Raw genomic sequence first — 24,336 nt, 5'->3', positions numbered from 1 at the left:
GGACCCGCAGCCTGTCTCCAGGAAGAACAAAATTCAGATATTTCAGCTCTTCTCACAACACAATGATTGATTCCTCTTCCTTTTCTCTTAACATCGGATCTCATCTTGCATCTTATTTCCGGATATTCCCAGCTTTGTGTTTGAGCTTTATCCCTTCCTCCAACTCTTTTTCCCGAGGACATTATTTCCCTTCCCTGATCTGATGCTCTACAGTCTCCCTGCATGAAGGCTCTGGGTTTACCCGAGGCCTCTGGCTCCTCTTGACCCAGCTCTGGGTGCTGGGACTTGCCTGTCACAGGACACCCTGACCTCCAGCCCCTCCTGCACGATCTCCAGTGGAGGATCCTGTGGTCTCAGGAGACAGGTCGGTGCAAGGTGGGATTCTTTCAAGAGGCACCTAGAGGAGAGACCCAGAGAAGCCAGAGCCAAGCTGGGAGGCACCGGGGCCATGCACCTCTCATGGAGTGAGATGAGAGGAGGTTGGACACCTAAGTGCTTTCCCAGGTGGTGATCAGAAGCCCTTTGGAAATGGAAATGGAAATGGAAAAGAGCCTGAGACGTCTGGGCTTGTGCGTTCTGTCTTTATCTGTTGCCTGACCCCTGTGTATCCTAGTCAGAGGCTGTGTGATGACCTTGCCCTGCCCTTGTGGACTTACTGCCTCAGCATACCCTGTGATGTTATGAACGGCTCACGTCAAATCTGACCTCTTAGGTGCTGACTTCCAGCTTTTGTAATTTGCCTAGTAGAAGCAGAGAAGTACAGCTATTTCAGAAGATGCCAATAAAGTTGCTCTTGGATTGAGAGAACCACCCGCCCTCTTGATTTACATCAGTGCACGAAGCTGTTCGTCAAATGTGCTTGGAGGTTCTCCTCTTGAAATCCCCAGCTGTAAATGAGACAGGCGTATTTGCCTAGGGAGTACCCGCTTCCGTACACCCGTTCTGATAATTGGTATAATAAGATCAATATGGTGGCGACTAATGGCCTGCCAAGAGTGAGGCACGGTATGGCCTTTTGTGTTCACCTTGGGATATGCTAGATCAGAGGACCTTAGATGAGTCGGTCGAGGTAGTCTGAAACCAGTTTGTAAGTGGCTGATAGACTGCTGTTTTAAGAACAGTACAGGGTTTTCATTGCTTTATATTCACAGGAAACTTGTCATTTCAGGGAAGATGGTATCTGTGTAGCTGTAATTGTGGCACACAGGAAGCTGAGTAAAAATTGAGCTTTTTGATCTTGTCTTCAGATGATTAAGAATGGATCATTCTTGAGTCTCGTTTTATGTTGAAGCAACATAAATATCATATTTATGAACAAGTGTGTGCCAACGATGGAATTTTATACACAGCTACGAGTAAATACATTCACCGCTCGACAGGCCATGCCCCTGCCCCCTTTTGAGCTCGTGTCATCTACTGCACATTTCTATAAACGGGACCACCCATGCTGGGCCTCAGAGGGACTGCAAACCATTGAAATGGCATATAAGTTTTGGCAAGAATGTCTGTATGCTGTTTTTCAATCCTGGGGGAAAGATCGGAGGGCTTTATCAGTTCCTCAAAGGAGCCTATCGCCCCATTGCTTAAACTGCATTGTACCCAGAACGAAGCCCAAAGGTCTTAGTGACTTACGCGAGACTCACACACACACACACACACACACACACACACACACACACACACACACTCACACACTCACACCCCTTGCTTTAACCTGCTCATTTCTGATCCACTTCTCCCCTCTGGCACCTTCGTCTACAGCCTTGTCAAAATTCTGTTCCCCAAAGAGATTATTATTTTCATGGAAGGCATGCTTCATGTCCTTTAACAAACGCTGCCCCGGCCCAATTGGATGTCTCCTCTGCTGACACGCGGCCCTCTGTTCAGTCCACCTGGCGCCCCTGAAAGGACCTACTTGTGAGGATCTGGGCAGAGTCTGAGCCTGTCATGGGCCACACCAGCCTCCATCCACCACAGTGCCCACGGACTACGGCTCATCATCAGTACTCGTGGGAGAGACATGAGCTGACGGGACAGTCGTAGTCATCATCCTTTCAGCACCGATACTGAAAAATCTCTCTTGTTATCCTGCCTTAGACTGAACAACACAAGGATAAGTACCACCAACCCGCATCTTCAAAGAGTGAGGGAGGGCAGCGGGGACACCACCTCGCTTTCGTGTGTCTGAGCCCACTCCATCTCCAGTCCCTCTATGCTGCTCATGTCAAATTTCAAGAACATTCTTCGATTAATCACTTAAAAACTTGATGTGCATGATTTTCCCTGATTTTGAACACCCTCAGTTTGCTTTCTATTTGTCACTTGTCCAGATAGCATCCACTGCTTAGTTGCATGCAAACGCACCATCACGCCTTTCTGGCAACAAGCTTTCATTTACCCCTTGCTCCGTGGCACGGCTCCGTCCTGATGGAGCCCATTTGTTTCGGGATTGTGCTGATTCGCTTCAGCCTCCACAGAACCCTCTAGTGTGTTGACCTGGCAGAAACAGTCAGCATATCTCCTACATGTTCTCTTGACCCGGGCTTGACAAGCATTCTCTGGGGAATGGGTTTTGGAAAAGAAAAAAAACAGGTTTAACAGTGAGAACTGTTCTGCAAAGGTGGGTGTATAAAGTCCAGGTGAGGTCACAAGTGCAAGACAAGGCTGGGTGTGGAGGAACTGCACTGTGGTGAACGATTGTGTGTCTCTGTGTGTGTGCACACGCCTGTGCAGGAGTGTGTGTGTGCACTCCTGGGCACACTCACTTTGGCTGATCTCTTGTTTCACACGTGCTGTGCGTGGCTGAGGTGAACAGTAAGGGAGGTCAGTGTAGAGAGGTCACACCCTGTTGGCCTTGTGTTGGTGTTCCGTAACCAACAGTTGATACCCCGAAGCTTCTCATCCTTCTTATGAGGGCAGCTGACCCTAAATAGGGTGCTCGTGACTCTTCTTTCTGGTGCCTAGTGCTGTTCAAAGGGCATTTCCTGTCTGCAAAAGCGTAGAAGCCCATGGAACCCAGCCAGTGCTGGCCCCCTGACCCCTGTCGTCATATTCTGACTCACAGTTCCTGCTCTGGGTCCTGATTTACAGAGCCCTTGGTTCTGCATCCCAGCTCTTGGGGGGCTTCTGTGGTGTGCTCTTTTGATAATTCCTCTTGGACCTACTTCCTGAGCTCTGTCTATGGCCTTCATTGCTTTTCTTTGTTTTATCTCCAATCTTCTTGGTCTGGTCATAAGTTGCGTCGCTATTGACAAACTGAAGCAATTACCTCTGAGTTTTCTGGCCTGGATCCTTAATAATTCATGCGAAGTTCTCAGTCTGTTCCTGAGGATAATGCTTTCGCCATGTGGAAACGAGGTAGGAGAGCATTCTTTAAAAATATGAGCTCCAAAGAGCCAATCCCAAACCTTTGACTTCTTGCAGATTTGTGGCAGCAGAGGACCCCATTTAGAATATTGGCTGTGCTCCCCACTTCCCTACCTGTTGGCATTCTCTGGGTGAATGCAATCCCCAGGTGGACCGTACTTCTTCCTCACCATCCCTGCAGTCAGACAGTGACAGCACAAACCGCGTGTGAGCAGAGATTGGACGGATCCTCATTCCAGGTCATTTAGAAACAGAGATAGTCTGAAAGGCTCGCTGATTTAATTACGGGATGTAAAAGTGGGTGTTTCACGGCATCCAACTGAGAGCCGATGGGGAACTCCAACGGAGAGCCTTGTTTTCATCTCTGAAATCTTGCTGACAAACCTCAGGGGACATTTTGATAGGACAGTCGTCAACAGACACTGTTCCTTAACTGTCAGGGTAAATTACCAGGTAATTTTTAGTGGAAACTTGTGTCAACATAATATGATCTCTTCTCCATAGTTCCTTCTTCTTCCTTTTTTTTTTTTTTTCTTTTTTGGAGTACCTTTTAAGGCTGTCTCTCTGCTAGCAGGACAGTGAGGGGAACAGAAAAGTTCCCTTGCAAAGGTATTTTCTGAGGACACAGTTTTCTCATGTGTAGGGAGTGGCATTTCTTAAGACGTTGGTGATGGGGCTCACGCAGCCCAAATCTGCAGCTCCCCTGTGTGGGGAGTGACAGTCGAGCCACGGGGAAGTGTGCCCTGGGCTTCCAGAGATGTCACCAGTCCTGCTCAAGGCCACCCACTGTCCAGGGCGGTAGCTAAACGTTCAGAAGGTCTGAGTCAGGATGGAAATCAACGATGACTTTGTTCCTTGTCTTTTATTTTGGCCCCTACGTGGGGGGGTCTTCCCGGGGGGCTGGTTGTTGATTTCAGACATCTAGGAAACAAAAGGACAAAACTTCATTCCACCCCGGAGACCATGGCACCCTGCCTCCATCCACACCACTCTGGGCTCCCCCACCTCAGCCTCGTGCAGTGCTCCGGGACCACACACATGGGCCCCCCTGCGGCTGCTGGCCGGCGCTCTCCAACATGATGGCCTTGGTCTGCCACCTTGCAGCCACGTGACTCAGTTCATGCTAGCTGGAGGAGAGAGGACATGGACAACCTATGGACCGATGATTCCATGGGCAAGACTTGTCACCAACGAAGGGCCACCCATATCACCAAACGAGAAGCCCTGGAACTGTGACAATCACAAAGACAGTGGTCCTCATCTTATCCTGCTTTGCTTTGCAAGACTTCAAGTAAACCTCACCGATCACTTTGCTTCTGCCAAGCGCCTGCCTTCTGCCATCCCCGCAAACCTGAGCACGTGACCTTTCCTCTGTCCTTGTGCACCGTGACTGCCTCCCGGGTCAGGTTGATCAAGTCCCCCATCACCTGCTCGAATTCTCTTGACCCTACCATGCTTCTTTGATGATGCCACTGACGTCTCATTCGTGTTGTCATTCGGCGTTCTCCACTCCCTTCTGCCCTGGAGGGATGGTATCATAGCAGATACATCTGAAGTGTTCCCTTGATGTGTGGCTCTCCTTTTTGATGAGTCCCATCGTCCTGATCACTTTTCAAGATGAGGCTGGATTCTCCCATCATTCAGGAGCTCGCTTTACCCCTCAACCCACAGTGCTTACCAACAGCAACAACCACCGTTACCAGTCCTTGCTCCTTCTGGTACTATGACATAGACATTATTATTATTCCAAGTGATTTACTTTTTTATCTACTTGAGAGAGAGAGAGAGAGAGAGGAAGGGGCAGAGAGAGAGAGAGAGAGTGAGAAGGAGAGAGAATTCCAAGCAGACTCCATGCCCAGTCGGGAGCCTGACATGGGGCTTGATATCATGACCCTGAGATCAAGACCTGAGCTGAAATCAAGAGTTGGATGCTTAACCAACTAAGCCACCCAGGCACCCTGACATAGATATTATTGTTCCCATTTTGTGGCTAGTAAAGTTGAGGCTCAATAAGGTTATGACTTGTATAAATTGTCAATTCAGTAGTAACGAACAATGACAAGTGTTAATCAGGGGGCTGCCATGCACCATTCCCTGAGCTAAGCTCTTCATGTACACTATTTCATTTAATTCTTAAAACACCCCATGCAACAGACATAGTTTTAGGCCATTTTGTCGAAGAAAGTACAGTCAAGAGAGAAGAAATGACCAGATGATGGGCATCAGAGCCAGGATCCAAACCTTCATGAGTATAGTTTAGCTGCACATCTAGCTCCGTGGTCCAGTTTTTAAACATTATGCCAAAATCACTTAGTAACTGGCAGCTGTGGTCATTTTTTAAAAAAACATTCCAGGTATCTGGAAAGACTCCGCCTGCTTCCCAATCAGGCCCAAGGCTTGTTCTCATTGGCAGGAACACGTGTGCAGAGATGCATCACAGGGGCAGAGACAAACTGCCAGCACGAGTAGGAACCTCGTAACGTGTGTTTTGCACAGGTAGACCCAGGTCCAACGTGGACCGGACCACAGTGAAAATAGAAATAAATAAACCGATTTGTCTCTTTTCGTATTTGTGTAATTACCCGACTTGACGTACAAATGTGTCGTTAAAAATACAGCTCTAGTCAATCCTATTTTGCATCTTGCTTTCCTGGTTCAGCTTTTTCTGCCCCTAAGTAACTCTTAACATACTTCAGTGCTTTAGAAATAGCCTTATCCAAGCTAATGACATGAAAATAAGGAGTAATGTATACTCAATTGTACATAATAGGGTTGTAATTCCATGGAGAGATGCCTGAGTGCTTTGCTAATGTCATCAGAAATTCAACACGGGATTCCAGGCTCCAGCTAACGTGCGGGATGGTTTGATGGGTTTGCCTGGGAGGCTTTCTTGCAGGATGCTGCTGTCAGTGGGGCCCCTCTAGGGAGCACGGGGAGCAGAGAAGCGGAGGCAATGCTAGGTTCCACCGGCTCGTCTTACTGCATGAGAATGCCCATCCGCAGTCCTGCCTAGAGCGAATGCGACGCCAGGGAGCTTCCTGGAGTCAAGTGCATTCAGCGGAGACGGACATTCCCAAATCCTAATGACACAGTATTATTTTCAATACAGGTCATTTGCCAAGATTTTCCATAGTGATCAGGAATCTGGAGCTAGGCCTTCACACTCCATGCCACACTCGTCTCCGACGAGTACTAAGTTACTTCATGTGAGACTCTGTGCTCAGCCGCAGTGGACCTGTTAGCATCCGCTGTAGGGCTAAGAGGACCACAGGGGGAGCCCCCCGGGAGTGCCCTGAGGTGGCAGGGCCAGTGTTGCCGATGATGGAACCAGGATCATCGTCTAGAGGAGCCGGGACATCAGCTGAAGCTGCCTGTGAAGTCCGGTGGGTCGGAGCTGAAGCAGGACCAAGGCTAAGGACGGCGAATGAGCCCTACGCCCCACCCGGGAGCACGTGGGTGTAAGGAGCCACACAGAGGCTAGGCAGTGAGGAAAAAGCAAAGCTCGAGGACAGTCATGGTTTAAATCTTATAACTTGTAACGTATTTTACTATGCATGATTTCATGTAATCCTCACAAAACACCATAAATTCCAGGAGCCCCTTAGGTCGCCTGACCCACACTGACATTTCTTAGCCTGGGATCCAAAAATCCCTTGAGACTCCAGAATACAAATATTACTTTTCTCAAGGTGTTGTTCACATGACTGAGTTAATAAGATGCTGTAGAAGTTGGTAATCACAGGGTCCGTTTTTTCCAGAGGGACGGTCTCCAGCTTTCACCAGATTTTTGAGGTAGTATAAACACCTCTCACCCCAAAACGAACCACACTTGATCTAGAGGAGGAGAATGACATGCGATTAGCTGAGTCTCCCCACCCCTCGAAGGCAGCATGAGCTGTAGGGGTTTCCATCATGGTGGTGTGTGATGGGGATGCAGGCTGGGCAGGAGCTGCTGGTCCTTCGCCTAGGAAAGAGTGAGGGCAACCTCCAAAGAGAGTGTGCACGTGTCCGACACAGACCGAGGTCTCTCTGTACCATGTGGCACTCAGTCCTTGGTGCCATGGGCCCAGAGGCGGGGTCCCATTGCTACCCTCACTTTACAAAGCAGGAGCGGAGTTCAGAAATTCCTCCACAGCATCAGAGCCCTTCTGCTTCTTGGGGAGAGGCTGCTAACTTTCAAGTGGAGACAGTGTTTGAGTGGGGCCTTGAGGCGTCCTTAGGATCTAGAATAGGATAACAGGGTCAGGACCACACCCCTGGGGAGTGCTCATGGGCTCAGCCCAGATGGGCCACAGATTGCTGCCGAGAGATGGCTGTAACTTGGCTTGGTTCAGGAGAAAAGATGGTATCGTGTGGGCAGGTCCTGTTTCCCTTTGCCTCACTTCCTTATCTCCTGAAAACAGAACTCTTTCTATTAGGTCCTCAGGATTTTTTTTTTTTTTTAATTTGCCTCCGCACCCAGTGTAGAGCCCAACATGGGGCTTGAACTCACGACCACATGATCAAGACCTGAGCTGAGATGAAGAGTCAGATGCTTAACCGACTGAGCCACTCAGGCTCCCCAGGTCTTTAAACTTTTGCTGGAGAAGGAGGTGAGGTTTTTGTGGGTTGGGGACAGAGGGAACAAGGGGACACCAGTAAGTGTGGCATGGCCTGCTGCTCCTTGAGTTCTCTTCTGGAAGGTCAGTCTGGACAAGGTCCCGGTTGCAGAGTCTGTGTCTGTGGCCCTCTGAGCTCTCATGAAGAGCCGGTGTGTCGCTGTGGAAGAAAGTACCCTCTGGGATGGGATGTCCACATGGGCTGGGCGAGCGCCAACTAACGGAGACCCCCATGGAGGCCCCATGCCGTGGGCCCTCCCTCCCGCCTCTCTGGTGGCCCAGACCCTTAACCTTCTCACCAAATTCACTTTTCTGCTGAAGATGAACTTTTCAGCCCGACTGAACCCTAAGAACCAGCACGAGCAGGAGCCTCGTGTCTTTGCCTTTGCCGCGTTCTTCAAGTGTTCTGTCTGGGGTCTTCTTCGTGGTCACCTTCACTCTCGCCCCGATCGCCTCAAACAATGGTTGTGTCAGCTTTTCCGCTAAAAGGGGTGATATCCAGAGGAAACATGTTGAACCCAACTGCCTTAAGTCTCTTCTCAAGAGGTATATTGTTCCTCTTGTGGTTTATGCCACCATTTCAGTTGGTTCTTTATGACCAACTGAGTTAAGCCTGAGAACCTTCCTGGGGACGATAGACGCCCCTTCTATTTATCTCTCGCCAGGTCATGATTTCGTGATCTCCCAGGAAGAAAGATCTTTTTCTGCTTTCTCTGCTACTCTCCATTTTTCCGGGGAGGGAGAACTCCCTGGGACAGAGACTTGGGGAGGCGGAGGGGCGCGCAGCATTGGGGACATTACCAGCATTACCAGGGACAGAAGGAGCCCAGTCGGCAGCGGGGGGCTCTGTGCCTTGCCGCTCTGCCTGTGCGACTCTGTCTGTGATTCACGTTCTCCATCCTACTGGGTAAACGTAGAAACAACCGCGGCGCTGGCTCAAAGCCAGGGTGGAAGGAGCTGCCGTATGGACGCGCTTCGCCCACATGCGGCCAGGCACTGCCGGACTGCTCTCTCTCCCTCCTTCTCCCTGGGGCTCAGCGGCACCTTCCCCGCCTCCTCACTGTCCTTCTCTCCGTAGCGTCTCTTTCTGTGTCTCTGAGGAAGAATGACAGTGCAGCCGTCATTTCATCCAAACACGGAAGCAGCACATCAGTCCTGACGTTGGATGTGGTGATTTTGTACCTTGTTGTACACCTTCCGACTGGCGGATTTCTTCCCTTTGTTTGTGAACGGATCCATCCCCGCGGCAGATGCTTTACGTCTGCCTCCAGCTTCTAGCTCTCTCTGGCAACCTCTTCTGAGTCAGTCTGAGGACCGTCCCTTCCCAGCGTGGTGCTGAGACCCAGGAACCTGAGCAGGTCCCACAGCAGGCGCTGGCCCGGGGATTCGGGCTCCTGGTCCAGTGCTCCTCTGTCTCTAGCAGGTTTAAAGACGATCATTAGTGACGGAGATCACATTGGTCAGGAAGCCAGGAGAAACTAAGTGCCCCCGAAAAGGTCCGTGTGTCTCCTCAAGAGTGTTCTTTTCATTAGAAGGATTTACAATGGGATTTTCATTCTAAGAACCTGCCGGCTCCTGAATGTGTGTGTGAAATGCTTAACCACATGGGATTCCTTCTGATATGGAGACAAAAAAGTACCACAAAGCATTTCTTCTTCTTTTTTTTTTAATGGAGAGACATGAATTACACCCTCCAACTATGTGCCAAATTAAGTGCACAGGAAGCTACACTTTCATCAAAATGTTTCCAAAGAGTGCCATGGACTAACAAGGTCGAGACTAACTCCCTGCCCACAGTCTGGAGAGGGAACGGGGATCACCTGGCTGGGTCATCACCAGGGAGGCTGATTCTAGGTGGTTTCTGAGCAGGACGTGCAGATGCCGGGGTACACACAGAGTGCATGCCTGGGGCAGGGTAGATATTCAGCTCCTTGCTGGTACGTATCTGCTGACAGATCAGGGCAACTGTGCCTGAGGAACACAGGAAGGAACCCAGGAGCCATAAGGAGAAGAAAGGAGGTCAGAACTTGAGAGCTGGGTGAGGGCAGAACCCTGCTAGAGCCAGGAGCAAGGGAGACACACGCAGAGGAACGTCAGGGCCCCACTCTGGGCGTAGGCTGACTTGCTGACGTGGCCTTCACCGCCCAGTCTGTCGAGCGGTCCTTGTGGAATTTGACGGTAACTCACAGGTGCAGAATCTGGGGCCATCGGTGCTTCTGCGTGGGTGAAGCAGGCGACTTAGTTGACCCTTGGATTTGAAGAATCAGAAAAGAGTCAAAGAACTTAGAACAAACTGCCCTTCCCCCCTCCCAAGAGCATCCTGAAATCCCAGAAGCAGCTGTCATGGAAGCCACCCCGTCGGGGACTGGAGGTCCCCAGGAAGCCTTCCCTGCCACCAGCCCCTGATGCGATGCTGACGCTTCTCTCCGGGAGGCCGGGAAGCTAGAGGGGGACACGGTATTTGAGGATTTCCACTTCGTGCTGGAATTACGGAGCGATAAGTGGAGAGAGACAGAGAGTCTCAGACTTGGGCTCCTGTTGGCTCCCAGACCTGTGAGCAGTGGACCCGACTTCCTGCCCGTGTCTCCTGCGCACAACTGTGTGTTGGTACTTACTGTCACATGGTGATGATGAGCACTGACCCTGACCCTGGGGCTTAGGAGCTCTGATTTTGCTCAGCTGTTGGCCAACAGGACTCGGGTCAAGATCCTGCCTGTGTGGGAGAGAGCAGCTCCGCAGGGAAAATGTACACGACCAGGTGAGGCGAGGAGAGAAAGCTGTCGCCGCAGAGGAGCGCTGGGCCAGGATGCTGTGCTGGACGGGCACTGTATGTGTGTGTGTGTGTGTGTGTGCACGTGTGTGTGTGTGTGTGTGTGTGTGCCCGCACGTGCACGCACCAGGGGAGGGACTGAGCTCCTCGCCTGCCTGGTCTTCTTCAGGGGAGGGGTAAGACGCGTGGTCCCGGAGGTTCCCTGAGTAAACTGAGCAGGTTAAGGCCCCAGACATCTGTGAGGCACGTCCAGCTCTGTGGGAACTTTCTGGTGACTGCGCTTCGGTGGGACGGGGCTCAGGGTGCTCAGAACCTGCCTCCGCTTTCCCTCCCGGCTCGTGGAGGCCGGCCTCAAGCCACCCCTCCCTCTCGTGTGCTGTCCGGGGCAGCCCCTGCCGGAGCCGTGGCCCACGGGGCTGCTGCTGGGCCTGGAGCCAGGCTCTCCGCAGGGCGGTGAGGACGCAGAGGCTCCGGCGCGCTCCTGTCTGGTGTCGCCTGGCCGGCAAACGACGCAGGCAGGGTCCAGACTCAGGGTGCGCCCTCCTCAGCCCGCGTTGTGCTAGGACAGCCGGCTAGTGGACGGATGGACCAGCGGACGGTCCTCTCCAGCCTCTGCGTCCTTCCTTCTGCCTCCCTTCTGCATCAGCCTGGGACGGCTGCTCGGGAAAAGCGGCCCTTCCTGGGCGAGCGGCATCACAGCACAGCAACGCAGCCCGAGCTGCCACCGGGCTCTGGAGGGGAGGACACAGCGCTCGGACACACGCGTCGCGGGCGTACACACGCCACAGCACACACACTCCACCACACTCTCACATACCACACATGCCATACGCACTCCCCTCACACCACACACCACGCCATACCCGTCACCCACCACACACACAAACACCAGTCGCCACGCCGTACCGCACACACACGCAGCACAGCACGGTCACCACACAGCACGCGTGCCGTACCACACAGCGATACCGGATCACACAAATGCCACGGCACACACCACCTGTATCACACACACGCACACACACGTGCACTGTAGTACACGTGTATTATGCCACACTCATGCCTCACATACACAAATGTCGTGCCGCACACACACTAGAGTCCAGTCCCACTCACACTGCATCACTCACATGTACACATGCCGCGCACACCGGCCACACCACCCGCACCAGACACCACGCGTTGTCACACACACAGGCTACACCTCACACATACCACACACACACACACACCCCGCACCCTGCGCCCCTACCACACACGCCCAGGACACAGGAAGGGAGCGAATAGGGACTGAGCGCCTTCTGCGGCCGTGCCCTTGGGCCGTATCTTGTCCCAATTAATTTTTGTAGCAACGTCGGGAGGCATTTATTCTAGTTTTGTAAGAGGAAACGGAAACGACGAAAGTCGAAGCGACTTCCTCCGGCGACACAGCCAGCGCCTGCTATCGTGTGGGAAGATGACGCCAGTCTGGCCGGCAGCCAAAGGCAGACATCTGTCTCCACAGAGGGGAAGAGCGGGGTGCGGGGAGAATCCCCGTCGGGGCCCGGTCCCGGAGCAGCTGTTTCCAGGCGTTGTTGCCTCCTGGGGAGCGAGCTCCCTCGTGGCGTTGCTTCTGCTGGAAGCCACCCTCAGCGGAGACCACCAGGCATTTGCAGCCCAAAACCAGTACCAGGAGCTGCTGTCACCAACGCTGACTCCGCCCCTGGCTGCCCCTCTGGCGAACTTTGGGGGAAGATGTGCTCCTTAGAGCCACTGTTGGTCACAGCACAGAAGAGACCGGGCGGTGTGGACTCAGCGGCTTGGATGTCTTCTTGTTCAGCTTTGGTGGTGGCGTCTCTCTCTAGAGGAGGTGACAGCTCAGTGGCCTTTCAGCGCACGTCTCCCTGAGGAGCGAGGCCACAGGATTTCTACGAGGATCCACCAGATGGTGGGTCGGGATTGGGACCAGGACACCCCGGCCGGAGCCAGACCAGTCAAGCGTGATGGAAGGGCGCTGGGCAGTGGTGTCCAGTAGCTGCGAAATCTACGTGACCTTCAGTACGTCCTGACAACTCAGGGCCTCCATGTCCTCCATTTCCTGTGTCCGACGTGAGGATGCTGTCTACCCCCAGGACTGTCCTGAGGATAAAACTGAAATTATGCATAGAAAGCTCCTGATACAACATCAGTGGCGTTTCTGTTTCCTTGGCCTGGGGCCTCTTCCTTCCCAGCGTCCGCTCTAAGCACGGATGCCACTCTCTGCGATGGGCTTTCCAGGTCCTCGTGTCCCATCCAGGTGCATGAGTAAGTCAGGGACGCTTTTGGTTGCAAGCAGTGGAAGAGGAAAGACCAGGAACGAACACGTTGAAGTCAGATCTGCTGCAACAGGAGGCGAGCATTCCTGAAGTTGCCAAACTATGCAAAATTGGCCAATGAACCAACCATGGGGGCCATGGAGCCAGGGACCCAGCCCTGGGCCTGGTTATCAGTGAGATAAAGACGCCCAAGAACCTCATATAAAGAGTCATACGATTGTACACATGATGAAGGCTGCACTGATACTACAGTAAATACGGTAGCATCTCACTTGAACCTGAGATAGCCTGAGGTGTGCTTGAGGACTGGACACCTAGAGGTCAGCCCCTGAGCTGCGGGGAGTGGAGGGAGGGGGCAGCTGTGGACGGTGAGGGCAGCTCTAAGGGCAGACGTGACGGGTGTGGCCCGTGACACGCGTGGCCCTCTGCGCACCTGGGGGGAGATGGAGGCGTGTGTGTGTTCCCAGGTTCCGACCGGCTGGGTGCGGTCGCTTGGGCTCACCTAGTGTTTCAGCGAATGGGACCCTGCGCCTGCACACACAGCATTTCCGTGATTCTCAAACTGCTCGCTAATACGGGAACGGCGCTGGCACAGTGCTTGTGTCAAAACAGTGTCGAGGCAGAGCTGAGGGCACCCATGTGCGCTGGGCCTGGTGCTGTCATTCCTCCAGGCATCACACTGTCCCCCCCAGGAGGAGCGGGAGGTCCCGGGGCGAGGGGAGCCTCGATGGCCGTGTCTCCTGCCCTCCCTTGTTTTCAGCACCACGAGTGACTCTCGTCTCTGGTCAAGAGCACTGACAGAGAATTGGACCCTAGTTTTACTTGGCTAGTGCTCCAAAGTAGATAAATGCCTTAAATGTATTTCTGCAAAAACCACAGACTGAGGTTAAAGCTACTATTGCAAGCACAGGTGGGTTAAGAGAAAGTCACAGACATGCCGCATGTTCTGTTCATGATGCGAGTTCATCCATCATAACCAGATGAAGATGATGGCAGCTGGACAAAATCTGACAATAACAAACACTGATTTCAAAGTCATGAGAAATTATTATAAATACAGATTTACATCTGCTCTTGTTAATGTGAACCTCACCTTCTGTGTGCACAGAGTAAATACCTTGGGGTATTAACAAATAGAAGTGCAAATCCATCATAATTAGCAAGGTATTGAAAACTAAGAATCCCAATCCCAAGAGGCATATATACCTTTTTGGAAAAATTATAAATTTTGTGTTGTTTAATCATATACTTTGCAAAATGCCAATAAACTCAATGATAGTTCTGTAGAAGACTCTTTTGAGTTTTCTTTCTCAGTAAAAGAGAGAGAGATTGAGAGATTGAGAGAGAGAGAGAGAGAGTGAGAGAGAAAGCCACACCTACTAACAAAATATTTTTCATCCTGCTTTGGTAAAATGGCCAAAAGCAACATAAAGAAAACCACGTGGCATATACAAAATGGCACCCTTTGTCTTCACACCCTTTTGGAAGATGCCGATAAATACTATGGAAGATGGGAAGAAACCAGTTTGTGAATAAGTTACTCAGTCTTGGAGGTTTGCTATATAAGTGGGGATAAGTACAGATGTTTCTAGCATGTTCCGTCGGTTGGTGTTTGCGGAACTCAGTTTCGATAATAGAACACACCAAGAACAACTTCTTTGTGATCTACTAACGAAAGACATACTAGAGCTCTATTCTGAGAGCAAAGTAGTCAGTTAGCAAAGCAATAATTAAGAAAAGATTACGTAAGGGTAACCAGTGATGCTTTGCCTAATTAATAACAACAACGCAAAAGAGGATTCTGGCACATATCATTCATTCACAGCATATTCTCATTCACAACATATTCTCAGGAAGGCACATATCATTCATTCACAGCATATTCAATGTGGTGATACTTTTTCTTTTCAAGATTTCTTTCTTTCTTTGAGAGAGAGAGACAGAGAGAAAGAGAGCATGAGTGGGAGGGGCAGAGGGAGAGGGAAGGAGACTTTCAAGTGGACTCCATGCTGAGCACTGAGCCCGATGCGGGGCTCGATCCCTCAACCCTGAGATCACGATCTGAGACAAAACCAAGAGTCGGGCGCTTAACTGACCGCACCGTGTAGGTGCCCCACAATGTTGTGATACTTTTTAAAGACATGGGAAGTAAATATGAAAATATTTTGTAGAACAGACATGTTTGTTGTTTATCTCATTAAAAGGATTGTTAAACTAAACCTCTTCAGACCAACGCTGAATGGGGTCGGAACCAAACTTAGAAAATGCAATTAATGGTTCATTTCAGTTTGGATCTATATACTTGGGTGAAGTGGATTTTTCAACTCTGACAATTGAATATCAAAAATAAGCTGAAACATGTAACTTTACTGTATTGCCAAGTGTCAAACCAAACAAAAAGAACAAACATTAGAGTTCTTTCCTTAAAACACAATAATTAAAATATTTCTTGTGACAGAATTTTTTTATAAATACAAATTAATTTTAAACATTATTCCTTTCTCCTATCTCATCCTCCAAGTGTTTGTTTTTGTGCCTGGTTTTTCATGTACACATCTTCAGTAGTTGTGAGTCTATAATGAACGGATACATGAATGTGCATGGCTATTTTTATTTTCACAGACTGTTTTACTAAATGGGTACATGATCAGAGAACACAAAATCAGACGAGGTCATTCTGGACCAGGCATGTGAACTGCTGCCACAGCCCGACAGAGCAGAGGTGCACGGAGAGACCGAAAGACCAGGGAAGCGGGGAGAACACTTCCGGGCACCAGACAATCTTACCACGTTGTAGAATGTGCGAACACCTGTAGAGTGATTATGACGTGAGAGCCGTCTGCTAGATGTGGCGCCAGGAAACAATTCTTGCGTATGTTTGGAGGAGAAAACAATACTTACCCCACCTCGGATTCTGACTGTCAGCATTTGCAAGACTTTCCTTACGATTTTTACTTTTTTGTTCTCAATTCATTTTAAAATTAAATTGATGTTCTCTGTGCCTGGCATATCATCTGTGCTCAATAAATGTAGCTATTCCTGGACAAGTTATGGTTATAGCAAACCACTGATTCACCCTCCTCTGTTCTCTTGCACCTCTGTGTTCTCTGTCAGACTCTGGAAAATTCTTTATGACAGGATGGTAGGATGATGGAAGCGTCCTTTTACTGTTGGACTATGGCTTTTAGTCCTCATGGATCTTGATACTCCAAGAGCATGGGGACTGTAGCAATGCTCTTCCCTCAATTGCTTTAGGACTAAAAGGCCCTACATAGTAGACACTCAATTAGTATGATCGAATTCTCCAAGAAAAGATATTTTAGGTTATATCTTATGAAATTAATCATATTTGATGATTTTTAGCCCATAAAATAGCAATTTCAGATGGTTTAATTTAATAATTTCCAGTGCTCACTACATAACCTTTCCTGAAATAACTCACTTAGAGGAGATTTTTAAAGGTTCCGGTAAGTAATTCATTGAAAACTTCTTGGGGGAAAAATGGTACTATAAATTTCTCTTGCCAGCACAATCTCCTTTCTTACAGATGGAAAAAAAAAAGAACCATTCACATACGTCGTGACTGCTCACATAGATTTGGAGAGGTACGGCCATAGAGGACGTTCACGTGTGGATGCAAAGATTTGTCATTGTTTCTGCCTCAAGGGGAAGACCTTCCGGATCTGAGAACCAACCTATTGCCCAACAAGGATTGTGACGCATCCAGGGCGCGGCTAAGGAACTAGGGGCTGCTCAGCGAGGAACATAGGAGGAGAGACACAACCCAGATGGTGTGTAGCTGGAGAGGGATTTCAGCCACTTCCTCCTGTTGGGGAGGGGGACGTCCCCCTGGCCCCTCCACGACACAAAGCAGTTTCAGTTGTGTCGATCTTTGAGTTGGACTGTGTTACCCACCCACGAATTAATGAAGCCATGAAGTCGATGTATTTAATTTTATTGTCCCGCAGACTCTGGAATCACCAGCACAGCCATGGGGGGCGGACAAGAGAAACCATTCCTCCGTTCTGTGCGCACTGCCTTTTATGGACATTCTCAGGTTTCCCCGTCAAGGTGGCTTTGAATCAGGACCAGGCTTCTTTCATGTGGATAACAGTTGAAAGATGTGATGTTGGGGCCGGTCCTTCCTTCCCACCGGCCGGTTGGCCGTCATCGCCCCCCAGCCGGGCCGGAGCGGAGCCGGCGTCCCGGGCGCGGCCACTGGGCGGCGCTGTGGCTCCACGGACGGCCGCCCCGGGCGCCCCGCGGACCAGCCGCGCCGGCACAAAAGGTGGCGTGTCCCAGGTGTGCACCTGAGCGTCCTGGTGGAGGCACCTCCTCGCTGGAATTCTCCCTCTGAGACGGCCCCCCTCGTTGGCGCTTGCTTTCTGCTGGCCGACTCTGGGCCGGGCGCGCCCTGCCCGGCTCCACAGCCCCCCAGAACGCAACGTCATCTGTCACCGGGGCGGCCGTCCTTACGACATCACTTAGAAGATTAACAGTAAATTGAAGCACATGTCACTTCAAAGGGAGCCCAAAAAGGACATCGGCACGATTTGATGCATTAATGAGAAAGAGCTGCCGGCTCTTGATTGGAACTGTGTGGAAGGAGATAAGATTTTAAAGCTGGGAAGCCGCTAGTGTTTCCAAAGGAATGGTTCGATTTTATGATTTAAAAAAAACAAAAAACAAAAAAAAGGAAGGGCTTCCCTCCCCCATCCTGCACTTCGACGTCCTGGCTTTGACTTGGCGGTGTGCCCTGCTCCACGCTGGAGGCCGCCCGTGCAGTGAGAGGGGAAAGAGGGTGGGCTGGGGTGTGGGGCCAGGCACCGGGGTCCCCAGGTCCCGAGGAGGGGGTGTCCTGCAGACCCGCAGCCCTCTCCAGGACAGGCGGGCTTCATGAGCTGCCTCCCCATGGGTGGCCTCCATCGGTAGACTCACCTAAGAGCCGTCCACCTCCGGCTGGTCTTTTGTTTCAAAGCCCTTCCCCAGCAGACCCAGCCCCTCTCCCAGCCTGAAATCCCACAGCTTCCAGCAGCCACTTCCTGGCTAATGGGGACTGAGCCTAATCATTCTCGTTTTTCATGCCTCGTCAGGAGGCCTGAGCGCGGAGAAAGAGGGCAGCTCGCGAGGAGTGGAGCGTGGGCAGATGTCCTCATGAAAAATTTACAAGGAATAATCAGAGGCTCCCGCTCTTCCCCCTGTGGGCAACCCCCCCCGCCCCCCTCCAGGCTTGTTGCTTGGGCCCCTGCAAGGATATTGGAAAATGCCCCCATCGTTTTGAAGAAAATCTGGCTCTGGGAGGCTAATGCATGGTGTTTGATGCACTTGGCTGTCCTCCTGAGACTGGGTTGCAAATGTAGTTCAGGCGAATTGATGAAGTATCAGTTAATCTGGGGCTGACAGTTTAGAGAGGTCACAGCTGTGACGGCCGCCGGGGTCTCCGAGAAAACAGACGGAGAGTTAAAGACACAGAAAGAGCCGGTGGGAGGGAGGCATCCGTCTTCTTCATGGGCAGGTCTCGAACCTTCGTACGCTGCCATGTCTCCGAGCCCCCCGCCCCCATAAGCACTTTGAATCAGGACAGTCACCCCATCCCCCTGCTGCAGAAACCCAAACCCACATCTCCGATGTTCCTCTCTCCTTCGGAAGGAAGGAGGAGAGAGCTGCTGTTCCTAATTGAAACAGGCAGTTAGCTTGCCTAATGCAAATTTCCTTTTTTTAATTGGAACTCTGAGTCATGTCTGCCCGTTCCTGCATTTCCTGCTACAGGAAGGTTGTCTAGGTAAATGGCATCTCTGCAGATGGGGAGCCGTGCAACGGCTCAGAGGAAATTTTCTGGGAGTGGTAGCAGCTGTCTGGAAAGAGATGAGAACAGATACGAATTCACGTTTCTCCCAAACCGCTTTCTATGTGAACATCTAGGGCTCTAAGACCCAGCGATCTGACACTCAGAGACGGCCGCCCCGTGAGCATGTTCCCCGCATGCCTTCCACAGGACAATGTGGCTTTTAAGTTTAGATTTGCCAATAATCGGGCTTTATGGGACACGAAGCAGGGAGGGTTTTGGAGCCGAAGAGCCGTGGGTTTGGATCTTGACTTTGCTGAGCTTTGAGAAGGATTTCATGATTATCTTCAAGCGCTTGCAGGAAAACAGGGCAAGAGGTGGTCATTGACCAGCTGATCCAATGGCTGGTAGACCGAGCCGGGATTCTCCCCCGCTGTTTCACACTTCTTCATGTCCCGTTCTGAGCCAGAACACCGATGCTGGCTAACATTTACTCAGCGTTTCTAACACGCCGCCTTGGCTGTGGCATTATACATGCATAAACTCACTTATCCCTCCCTGCAAACTTGGGGCAAGATACTTTCATTATTAGTATGATTATTAGTGTGATTATTACCATATTATCTCTTTTTAGAAGGAAAGAAAATTGAGGTTTGGCAAATCGTTAGCACAATCCATTCCCTTCTGTCTCAGTGGGGCTGGGAACTTCTCCTCTCCCTCGGGGGTAGGGCTGGGAGTTTTGGGGGGGGGGGCGGTGCTTGTTCAGGGCAAAGACTGAAAAAAATATAAATATGAGTGACTATAGCCAGATGGAAATAGCCACTCTTTTCAGTAATAAAAAAGTATGTTTGTTAACAAGAGCACAAGGACTTTTTCCCAAAGTCCGTGGGGATCGTGTATGAAAAGAGAACAGCCCCTCTAGAAGGGAAGTCTTTCCTCAGGAAACAGGAAGTCATCGTGCCTTTAGAGGCGCCGTGACTGCCGGGTTTGTGCACGGCAGTTTGCAGCAAGGGGTCAGGGCTTTCTTTCTGCTGGTCCCCAGGGGAGCGTCTCGGGCTGTGGCCATCACGCGGGCACGCTGGGCTGTGTGGGAGGCGGACGGGGCCATCTTGGGCCCCTCATGCTTCCACAGGATGTATGAAGGGCTGCTCTGAGATGCTGGATTAGGAGCCCGGGTCTCCTCACTGTGCGAGGTGCGGCCGTCGCCTTCCTGGACCCTCTCAGGCAGCAGGCAGGGGCTCCCCTCTCCAGGGCCTGCACCCCGCCTGAGGGCCTGGTGTCTCGGTGGTTTCAGGCGGAGGGGCCAATCCCGTCATCGCAGCCCCCCAGGAACCGAGAGCTGTGCTTTTCGTTCTGACCCAAGAGAATGTCCTGGAGTTTCATTTCATCACTGACAGACAGACAGACACGCGACCACACATACATACACACCACACACAGCACGCGTACACACACACACATCACATGCACACACACTGTACACACACCACACACAGCACACACGCACATCAGGAGTTTTCTGTCCCCAAATGTTGACGGTGTTGAGACTCAGCTCATAGTCACGTCACAATGATACGACTTCGTAGTAAGAAGAAAGCAAAGCCTCCACTCACCTCGATGGAAACAGTGCCACAAGACAGTGCGCATCCCCTTCTCTGCAGGGCAGCCTGGAATGCGGTGGCCCAGGATTCCGACTGCTTCTTGCAGCGGTTTTCTTTCCCGACATCTGGAAAGCCATCTACGTTTTTGTCCTTAGTCCTCTTGTCCGTTGAAGAAGTATTTGGACTCTGTAGATAAATCGGTGTCAAAGGGCAGCGTGACACCACACGGAGGAGCCCCGTCTGTGGGGTCTGTGGGGTCTGGTGGTTCTCCCTGCCTGATGTGACAGGCTGGCCAGCCCGCCTCCGCCGAACCTCGGAATCAGATCCCGACCCGGAGCCCCTCCCCACCAGCAGGGAGGCAGGCGATCCGAGGGTCTGCGTGAGGGGTTTCATGGGGCGTCTGCTGTCTTCACAGCCATCGTCTCTCCTGCCCGTGCTGCTTCGCCTGTCTCTGGCTTCTCCGAACGTTAACCTTCAGTTGCGGACAAGGGAGATGGAATCCGTAAGGGACATCTAGCCGCGTGCTTTTACGTGTTGATGCAAAAAACACACAGCTAGGGGCGCCTGGGTGGCTCAGTGGGTTAAAGCCTCTGCCTTCGGCCCAGGTCATGATCTCAGGGTCCTGGGATCGAACCCCGCATCGGGCTCTCTGCTCAGCAGGGAGCCTGCTTCCTCCTCTCTCTCTGCCTGCCTCTCTGCCTACTTGTGATCTCTGTCTGCCAAATAAATAAATAAAATCTAAAAAAAAAAAAAAACCCAAACAACAACAACAACAAAAAACCCACACAGCTGTTGGCACGTTGTGTCCTTATTTCTGATCCTGGAACACACACATGAGCATGGCCACCAAGAAGCCAGGAGTGACGGGTCCTCAGCGAGGGCAACAGGGACCTGGTCCTCACGTGGGCGTGAGAAGCAGACGTCCCCTCCTGGCCGAGGGAAGCTGTGCACACAGGGGATTCCTGCTCCTGTGGGAAACCTGAGGGCTTTCCGATGACCTCATACGCGTGGTCTTTCCTAAGGGAGAAGGTCAAGGTCTTCCCTTGCACTGTTGTCACAGGCGACGGCTTTGGGGAAAGCCTCTAGCCTGTGGTTGCCCCCCAAAGCAGCAGCCCTGGGGAGGAAGCTCACGAGAGATGTTCCCCGAGGCTCTTGTTGCCTTTCTGCAGCCTGAGCAGATCTGGGGACGGGGTGAGTCACACTACCGCGACTGCCCCTGTTGCACTCGGCCTGCTCTGCTATTAGAAAGAGTATCTGGAAATGGCAGAGTACTCCGAGGCTGAGAATGAGTGCCCGCTCCAGAAACCGTAGCTAGCTTTTGGTCTTATTTCAAAAAAGGGGGAAACATTAGAAGACCATCAGAGCAACGCCTAATGATTTAAAACTCGTGTTCGAATGGGAGGCACACGCTACAGGGATTCCACAGTGGGGACCCTGGCCCAGCAGCACCGTCTGACAACCAGGGGGACATGCAGATTCTGGGCCCACCCCAGACCTACTTTTCAATATTCCTCCCACAGTTCAATTGACGGCACGTCACGTTTTGTTTTGTTCCCTTCGCTAAACTTTTGCAAAAAGACTGTCAAAAGTTCAAGGAGATACAGCGAGGGTAGAACGGCAAGGACCCCGGCTGTGTTTCAGGGGCCTCGGGACCCCATATATTTTCATTTTTCACTCTCAGTACCTCGGTGCCGCGTCAGTGTTCTCTAAATGAAGGCAATAATCAGTTAGCATTACATAAGATATGCACATTTAAACAGTATTTAAATTCTCCTGATCTCACTGCTGTGTAAATATTTATCTGGAAGGGGGTTTTAAAAATGGTTTCGCTAGCACTGGTTCTCCGGTAGCCTGTCCGGGATTAATGGATGTTTCGGAAACCAACTCCAGTGAAAGAGTAGGCTTCGTAACTTCATCACAGGGACTCTGAGGCCACACGGGTCAGCAAGACGCTGCCTTTACATTATCATGGTACTAACACAGGGAAAGAAAGGCCCCCTCCATGGGCTCAGGTCATTTTCCTGAAGACCCTTGATGCAGAGTTTAGGGCTGTGTTGGTGCCCCATAGCCCTGGGCAGTGTTTGGTCCAGGCCTCCTCTGCCCAACCTCCTGAAGAATTCCTGCACCCTGCATGGGGCTGAATTTGCCGTCATCCTTGGTCTAATATGTGAACTTGAAACAGAGACCTTCAAGTGTCTGCTCTGAGAAATAAACAGCCCAGGATACTTGAGCGTTTGGTGGGAAGAAGGTGGCATGGGACATGGTCTCCATGTGATCCTGTGGGCTTGAACAGTTCTGTCCCCGATCCGTGGAGGGACTTCTTAGAGCAGAAGTCAGAGGCTCCTGACTACAGACTACAGAGATGCCTTTAAGGCGGTGATTTCCTTTAAAAGAAGATAAATAGGGACGTCTGGGGGGCTCAGTAGGTTCAGTGTCTGCCTTGGGCTCAGGTCACGATCTCAGAGTCCTTTGATGGAGCCCTGCGTTGGGCTCCCTGCTCGGCAGGGAGTCTGCTTCTCCCTCTGCTCATGCATGCTCTCTAGCTCACTCGCTCTGAAATAAATTTTAAAAATCTTAAAAAAAAAAAAGGAAGATAAACAGCTTCAACATACTGTTTGCATGTGAATAGACTTGTGAAGTCTGTTGCCCGCTCTCAGGGAGCTGGGTTTGGGCATACCTGTTTCAGGGAGCACATGATGAACCTGTGTTCGGGGTGATAAGAGCTGTGCCTTTGGGCTGATCTCTCTCCATACATAAATGGCAGCTGTTGACCGGCGGACCATCGTGGAGCCAGCAGGTCCCTCCCAGATTCACTTACATGCCAACGCCAGGCAGGGGGCTGCTGGGTGGCTTTGCTCCTGTCCCAGCTTCTAGAACAAATAAAAACAAATTGATACATTTGTGCGTCTAGAGCTTCCTTTGCTCTCGTTACCTGCGTATCTGTCTGTGTTTTTAAAACAGATGATGGTAGGAGAGTTCTGGAACTCTTCATTTTACAGTGCATGTTATGTGGTAATAACCATAAGAATGGTCCACCGTTTGGAGAGTGATGTGAACTAATTAACAAAATTGCCCATCAGGTCACTGGTGTCATGTCTTAAATGTTATTTATCAGTTTTGAAGGAAAATATCTAAACTATTACAACAGCAGGAGCCTGGGGTAAAGAAATATATATATATATATATCATAATAGTGCTGGTTCTTTCTCAAATCTCTGTCCCTCCGCCTCCACCTAATGTAACAAATTAACGCAAGCAGCAGCCTCCCCTGGACACTGTCTTCTCATATGAATGCTTGCGGAGATGAGCATCTATTTTTGCTGGGATAATTGTCACTATTACGATTTATTTGGTACCAAGTGAGAAAGTGGAATTGTCCTTTAATTGGACACACATTTGTTGACAGGATAGCGTATTCACGAGCTGTCTGCTCGTGGACATCTGGTGTCTTCCTCTGCCCAGCATCCCTTCCCGTCTTTTCCTGGAAACAGCACCTTCTTCCTGGAGCAGCAGCCCTTCTTCTGCTCCGTGGAAATCCAGGACTGGCCACTGTCTGCTCCTTGTGCTCTATTCTCCTGACCGGGACACAGGGGACAGCAGAGCCCAGGGACACCATCCTGTGACTTTCATCTGTAGACTCCGGAGAAAGATGGTTTTTCTCTTGCAGACTCATGAGATGATCAAAACCTGCATCTTTCTAAGGTCAGATGTCACTGTCCCCTGACACCCAGAGGAATGTTGTGGACATTAAGGGGAAATAATGTCATCCCATGAAGGAACCAAAGCTGAGAGACACACAGAATTTGGACAGTATTTTGAGTCTCTGGGCTCTATGACTTCGGCATCAATCTGAAATTTCTCCCTTACTGGGGGTGAGTGAATGCCCCTTTGTGCTGAATTGAGTTTGAACTGCGTCAGGCAT

This window comes from Meles meles, chromosome 15 (assembly GCF_922984935.1).
Source record: "Meles meles chromosome 15, mMelMel3.1 paternal haplotype, whole genome shotgun sequence".
Lineage (NCBI taxonomy): Eukaryota > Metazoa > Chordata > Mammalia > Carnivora > Mustelidae > Meles > Meles meles.
Note: the sequence above shows the minus strand (reverse complement) of the source record.